Here is a 7,351-nt window from a genome sequence, read left to right on the forward strand (position 1 = left end):
CACAAGCGAGGGGGACAGTGGCTCCAGCGCTCCGTGCCACGCTGAGTCACCAAGGCTCCCCCACCCTAATTCCACTGTCTTGTTCCTTGACCCAGGCCCCGCACCGGCTCCTGACCTGCCCGTCTCCGTCAGAGCGCAAGGCCCAGCTGTGCCCCGCGGTGCGTGAGTAGCATCTCCGCTGACGGTTGCTTTTCGAGGGCCCCACTGCTGCCCGCGGCCTGGGTCTGTGCACGGCGACCCCCTGGGCCTGTCTACCCGTCTTTCAAGTGGGATTGGTCTCGATCCTGGGTTTTCGCCCTGCACAGGCTGGGAGGGATGGCCGTGGCTGGACCCAGAGCGTTGCCTCTGGTCTCCGCCTTACATCTGGGGTTCTGAGTGAGATGCTGTCTGCTGGGGCCGTGCGGAGGGGGCTCCCCAGAGGGGGTGTGAGGCATGCAAGCAGGACAGGAGTCTTGAGGCTTGGGAAGTGGCCGGTGCTGCAGGGGGTCGGGAAGGCCCTGGCCCTGCATCCCTGGGGTGGGTCTTCCCCGTGTCCCTCGGCAGCCGCCCCTGTGCCCCCTGCACTGGACAGGAAGGAGGTGCCGGCCTGGACCATGGGGTGGGCTGTGCTGGGACGGCCCCAGAACACAGGACGGCGCCTCGGGCCACCTGGTCGAGGCTGCCCCGCTCTCAGGCCAGCGAGGACACATACCCCGTCAGTCAGGAGGGCATCAGGGCCGGTGTCTCAGACATAAGCCTTCCCAGGGACCGCCCGGAGCCCCCCGAAGGGCTGACAGGGCTTCTGGCAGCGGGGTGATTGGCAGCTCGGGCGCGAGGACGGTTCTGAAGAGGGTGCTGCCTGTGCCTCTCCCTGGCCCGGCCCTCCAGGCGGGGCTGCTTCCCAGGTGGACTTCCTCATCCTGCCAGGCCGACCTGCCCGCCTCGCCGCCTTTGTCTTCCCGGCACCATCCGCCCTCTTGTGTGTGAGGCTGAGGCCCGGCGCAGGGAGGGGACCGCTGCCCTCTGGCCCCGCGCGGCCTTGGCCGTGGCCACCCCGGGCTTGGCACCCGCCGACGTCTCGATGAGGCGTCTGGGAACCCCGACCCTGCTGCCCCAGACCTCCCCGCTGCAGACCATCCCCAGGAGAGCCGTTGTGAAAGCCGCACCCCCGGAGGGAGTCCCTGGCGGCCGGTGTGGACAGTTCTAGAAATGACGGGGCGGGGGGAGTGGACCCCCGGACACGCCGCGCACGGAGGCAGCCCCGGGCCTCTGCCGGCCTTCTCACCCCCTTTCCTGCCTGAGGGCCTCGGGACTCCGGGCCGGGCTCCGGGGCTCCCGGTGTTCAGTCGGGCTTCCAGTGCCCCCTGTCTTTAGGAAGCAGGGGCGGGGGCTTCCTGGGGGAGGCGAGCTCCCTGAGGAGCGAGGCGAGGCGGCGGCGCTCTGCAGCTGCGCTTCCCCTGGGGCCTGGGCCGCAGAGCGGGGTGAGCCTCAACGCCCCCGCAGACCAGACCCTGCGACCTCAGGCCCCCAGAGCGCTGGCCAGGCCGGGAGCACCGGCGCCTCCATCAGCGCGGAGCCCTCTGCCTCCTGCCGCGCCCGACAGCTCCCGGCGATCGCAGGGGAAGCGGCGCGCGGAGCAGCCCCGGGGCGTCCAGGGAGTCCTGGCTGCAGGGCCTGGAGGGCGGTCGAGAGGAGACGCCACTGCCCCAGGAGCCAGCCCAGGGCAGGGCCCCGGCGGCCGTGGCAGGTGGACGGGGAGCCACCGGCGCCAGCGCTCGCCGGCAGGACCCCGCGACAAGGTCCTCCGAGGGCCGCCCGTGTGCTCTCTGGAGGAGGTTCACGGAAACGTCCGCGTAAAGAAGCAGGGGTTTGGAGGAAAGTGCGTGGTTTCACAGGGACTGTGCCGGTTTCTCTGGCAGCATGGGGCGTGCCAGGTGGACTGAGGGCAAGTTCTGCCCTGTGTTCTCTGGGTGACCAAGGTCAGGTCCTCGCTGGACAGCACACATGTAGAAGAGCGCACAGTAGGGCCTCAGGAGCGGCGGGGCGGCTTCCCCAGACACCTATGGCCCAGCCAAGCCTTCCAGGCTGGGACAGTCACGGGACGAGGCCCAGGTTTTTCCCGGACAGCCTCGCCTCTCTCAGTTCCCGGAGAGAACATTCCGTCACCAGGAAGTGGGGTTTGCTCAGCTCCCCCGTCCCGGCCCGGGGAAACCCAGCCAAGGACGGGATGGTGTAATGCCCAGACCAGAGCCACGGGTCCACATGCCAGGCCAGGCCCAGAGCCCCCCGGGGGGCCCGGGAGCCCCGCAGCAGAAGGGCCCTCCTGAGGGGCTGCTGCCAGGTGGGGCTGCCCCAGAACACGGTCTCACACCGGGCGTTTTTAATGACGTGGTTGCAGTTGGCCCCCCGTCTCCCTCCCTCTCCTCTCGCCTCGTGACCCAGAATGCGGCTTGAACTGAGGATACTTTCAGATGAATACACGCCTTTGAGGCTAAAACTGTGCCTAATGGTTAAGCAGCAGATGGAGACACCCACAGGCTCAGAAAGGGCTCTGCCTGCTGGCTCTTCCCTCTGGACTCTGAGCAAGCCCTGCCGCGGTGAAGAGCAGCTTCTCCTGGTGATCCCCCCCGCCCCCCACCTGGCGCAGAGGCACCTGGACCTTCCCCCCGACAGCCCTGGCATCCTTGCCCTACTTTACAGAGGAAGCGGCGGAGGCCAGAGGTGCTGATTAACTTTGCCCGAGGCCCATCGCTGGCTGGGGCCAAAGCAGGGGTCAGAACTATGGCCTGGCAGCCCCCAGAACCATCTATCCCCACCCCCACCCCATGCCCATGGCCCCCATGGGTGCAGGTATGTCTGTAGAGCAGGGCTGGATCCCGTTGCCTGGGCCATCCGGGCCTCCCCGGCCAGCACCAGGCCCCCAGCTTCCTGGATGCTAGGACTCTTGTGGGCTTTCAGACTCACACATCTGTGGGCAGTGACACTCGGCCCCCGGTACGTGTCTGGCCCCTTTCCTGGGGAGTGGACATTTCCCATGCCTGGCCACCTTCCACCTATGAGCTTGGAGCTCTCTGGGGACAGGAGAGCAGGGAGCCAGGGGCGGGGCACAGACTCCCGGGATGGGAGACCCCGACCCAGAGCACACAGGCGTCTGTCTCGGGGAGGCTGGGCAGGAAGGGAACCAACAAGAGAGCACCTTGGGCCCCTGGGAAAGAAGGCAGGCCTGGGGTGGACCCCAGGGGGCTGGCGCAGGGGTTCCTGTCTGGAGGCACCACTTCCCCACCTGCGTGGCCTGCGCCGCCTAGAGGTGTGCAGGGCCATGGGAAGAGCCTGGGGTCAGAAATCCGGCTTCCAGTTCTAGTTTTGCTCCTCTGTCCCTGAGGGGCGCTCTTGGGGGCAATGAAGCCACTGGGCCCCGTGCTCAGCTGAGCTGTTGGAACCTGAGGCAAAAGGAGGACTTAGTAACCATCCGTTGTGCCCTTATTTAAGTTTGATATCCTTATATCATGGGCCTTTTTGCATTTTTAAAAAATTTTGTATTGAAACCTTTGTCTTGATTCCTGAGTTTTGGTGCCCCATTCAGTGTGTGCCCGGCCGTGCCCGGCCCTGCCCAGCGCATGATGGGCGCACAGCCCCTGCCCGGCCGGAGCTGGCCTCTGCCCGGTGCGCACATCTCGTTAACTTTATGGGCCGTGTTCGCACGGAGACCCGGCCCCCGGATGCCACCCCCGTGCCTTTTTTCCCAGACTCCATTGTTGGCACGGCTTGCCGAGCAGACACACTGGCCGCTTTATGGGGAGAAACCTAATCGGGGCAGCAGTGGGGGGGCGGCCATGGGGGGGTCCCGGCTCCCGGTGGCCCCAAGCCAAGCCCGAGGTGACTGCAGGGTGACACCGTCTGTCTGCCTCGCTCGCTCCAGACATCCGCCTGGCCCTGAAAAGGCCACCTGCCCACTGAGGCCTCCCACACACCTGTCCCCGGCTGGCCTGGCTCCTCCCAGCCCGGGCCTGCCCGGCGCCCTGCCCACAGGCAGACACTGGGGACTGGGGCTGAGCCGGCGGTGGCAGATGGCAGGGCGGCTACCGACTGCCCGCTCCCCGCAGCCCTGCTCAGGGAGCCTCTTCACGCCGCATTGCCTGCTCCTGCCACCGCCCCGTCCAGGCTGACTGGGAAGGGTCCCTTTGGAGCTCTCAGACCCCTGCCATCCCGCCGGAAGAAGGGAGGTCTCTGCCGTCCCTCCCTGGGCCAAGACCCGTGGTCGCTTCTAGGACCGTGGGGCAGGAGGGCCAGCAAATCACGTCCCCTGGCACGTGGGATTGGGGCCACTTCCCAGCTCAGAAATGTCTCCACGATCAGGTCACAGACCCAGAAATGTCAGGGCTCCTTCGTCCCCCCAAACCTGGGTTGCTGGCTAAAGGAAGAGCCAGCTTGTGTGGGAGCTGTGCCTTGGTGGATAAAGCCAGAGTTCAGGGGACCCTGCTGGGGGTACGGTATCTGCCGCCTGGTCACCTGGATAGGCTGTGAATGTGTAGCAGCCCGCCTGGCCCTCATGGAGGGAGAAAGTCCCCACCGTCCGTGGGCACCTTCACGGGCACCGCTCACGTCAGCTACACGGCTGCCGTGGGTCTGGGTGTCCAGGCGTGAGGCCTGGAGCCTAGGAGCGCAAGGCCCAGTCCCAGAACCAGGGCAGAGCTAGGATTCGTCTGGGCACCACTGCCCTCCCGATGGGCAGTAAGAGACAGGCACGTGTGTGGGGAGCACAGGGTCTTCATGGCAAGGAGAGGAACAATGGGACGGTCCCTCCTGGCACAGGACAGGCCAGGGCAAGGGCCGAGAGGTGCGGGGAGCGGGGGGCTGGCAGACGGGTGGGGAGGGTGGGGGAGGGCTGCCCAGGGCATTTTCCTGCTCTGGGAGGCTGGAGGGGGACGTGAGGGGAGCCAGGCTGGGCGGGGCGCAGAGGCACGGCAGCACAGAGACGTGAGCCCTGGCGTTGGACAGTCTGGCCTCTGGAGCGCTGAGGGAGAGGGGCCAGGACAGGACCACCGCAGCCAGATGGGCTAATCTTCCCGTCCCTGTTAGTGGCCGGGAACACTGAGACTCAGTGGTTGGCCCGTGGCAGGGATGGACAGACCCAAGTAGGTCTGGCTCCAAGTCCAGCGTCTCGGGCTCAGCCTCAGAGGCTCTGCAGCTGGCCAGCAGGCCGGCTGTGTGCTCGTGTTACACCTGTGTCCCTTCCCTTGTGCTGGTCCCGGGAGGGCACCTGGCCGGAATGGGCCGGAGCCAGGTGGGGTTGCAATTCACTGAGTGAGCCCTGGCTGAGGCCTCAGAGACTGGGTCCTGGGCGCCCCTTCCCCGGGGCTTCTGCTCTTGGGACGATCCCAGACCTCGCTTGCCCCGGGGCAGGAGCGTCAGCCTGTCGGGGGCCTCCGCTGTGAAGTGGGGGGTCTGGCTCCTCCTCCTGGGTCCCTCTAAGTGCCAGGTGCACAGGAGGTGGGCACACGTCCCTTCTCCCCTGGGCGCCCCACCCTCCAGGCCCCAGAGCGTCGGTGTGAGCCTGCTGGGGCGCTGGCCACCCAGCACGGGAACGCCGGCGGCCCTGGCCGTTGCAAGGACAAGGCCTGGGTCTTGTTCACCTCTGACCCAGCATCGTCCAGCACAGGCAGCCACAGAGGCCGTTCTCTCCGGGCCTCTGCACAGGGTGTGTCCCCAGGCGAGAGGCCGTGGTGAGACAGGCTGGGCTGAAATGCGGGACCTGAAGCAGGCGGCCAGGCGAGTCCATGAAGGAGGCACGGAGCGGCCGCTGGAGGGGCATAGCTGCGGCTCTTCCAAACCTGACGCCTGTGACTTTCTTCTAAACCCCAAACAGGTCAAGAAGTGGCACTGAGATGGGAGCTTCTATCCGAGGCCAGCCTTACTCAATGGTGAGCCGAACGTTAGGGCGGGGCCGTCCCCGCTCGCGGGGGCACCTCACGGCTGTCCCACTCTTCCCAGCCCAGCCAGAGCCCACAGGAGGCCTCGCCCTGGGCCCTCGTGCAGGAGACAGGCCCACCCCTGGCCTCGGTGTGGGTGCACGGCCACTCCTGCTGAATGCCCAGAGGACTGTCACAGGACACAGGACAGCACAGGTGACATCTGCGCTGCACACCCTTCCCACCATCCTTTCTCTGGGAAGTAGGGAGTCATGGGGGAGCTTGTAGTGGGGAGGGATGTGGTCAGAGCTGTGTCCCACGATGCACTTGTGACCTCAGGCTGGACGTGGCCTGAAGGAGCCGTAGTCTGCTGCAGGGTGTCTGCATGGAAGAGGAACGCGGACCCCGCCTCCCTGTGCACTGCGAGGGCCCGTCGCCCCCTTTTCTCCAGCCCTCCGCTGTGATCCTAATACACAGGCTGCTGATATCGACCTGAGACGCACACGGGTGAGTCTGGCCTGGAACAGAAAGGCTGAATGAGGGGAACCAGTCACATCTGCTTCTCCCAGGCTGGGCTGGGGGTCGGGGTGCTTGTGTTGACAGCCAGGGAGGACCGGGTGTGTGTGTGTGTGTGTGTGTGTGTGTGTGTGTGTGTGTGTGTGTGTGTGCCAGTCAGTCTCCCCCCTCTCTTTCCCTGCCTCTCCCTACCCCGTGGAGCCCAGCCCGGGGCTGGGCTGGGTCCCTCGTGGAGTCAGCACTGCGGGCTCTGGAGCTGAAGCCCCGGCCCAGGGGAGGGCAGGCGCGTCTGAGTAGTGGCACACGCGTGGGTTCCAGCCCAGTGTTAACTACTGGCGGCCTGGCAGCCACTCGGATCCCCTGGGAGCAGTTGCTGCAGGGACCCCGCCTCTCAGTGACGAGGTCCAGGCCCACGAGGGCAGAAGAGACGTCGGAGAAGCACGGCGGGGAGGCCGGCCCGGCTTCGCAGCCAGCTCCACTTGCTGGGCTGTCCTGCCCCGTGCCGCCCTCAGCCTGCTAGGGCCAGCGGTCGGAGCCAGGTGGCCCCTGCAGCCTGAGGCCGTTGGGGGTCTCGGGGGCTAAGTTGGGAGCCAGAGCCCGCGCTCAGGGGCCTCCTCAGGGTCACTCCGAGACATTCGGCAGCACCCTGGGCTGGGCGCCGTGTCCTCGGCCTCCCCAGCGATGAGGCTCACGGCAGCCGCTCACCCCACGGGGCGGCTGCACCAGGCTGCCCATCCACAAACACAGCCAGAAGCTGCCTGCCTGGACCACACATCGTTGCCAGGATGGGAGTGCGTCTAAGGAAGGCCCTTGGTCACCCTCTCCTCGCCCCCCGTCCTAGAGGCTGGCTGGCTCTGCCTGGAGAGTCCTTAGGGACACCCTGGTCCTGTCCACCAGCCAAGGAGTCCAAGTGGAGGCCGGGAGACGGGACCTCGAGGCCCTCTCAT

The 7,351-nt window shown here is 66.7% G+C and overlaps 1 protein-coding gene across 1 annotated transcript in view; it reads left to right on the plus strand.

Annotated features, from left to right (window-relative positions):
• The window catches only part of LOC115802357 (uncharacterized), a 36,432-nt gene extending 31,591 nt beyond the window's left edge, over positions 1-4,841 (plus strand). Inside the window, 1 exon segment of the mRNA XM_089921603.1 lies at positions 96-4,841. The gene's annotated coding sequence lies outside the window, so the exon portion shown is untranslated.
• The last annotated feature ends 2,510 nt before the right edge of the window (positions 4,842-7,351 follow it).

This window comes from Delphinapterus leucas, chromosome 11 (genome assembly GCF_059928025.1).
Source record: "Delphinapterus leucas isolate spDelLeu-1000000601 "Yukka" chromosome 11, BTC_Dleu_Yukka2, whole genome shotgun sequence".
Taxonomy (NCBI): Eukaryota; Metazoa; Chordata; class Mammalia; order Artiodactyla; family Monodontidae; genus Delphinapterus; species Delphinapterus leucas.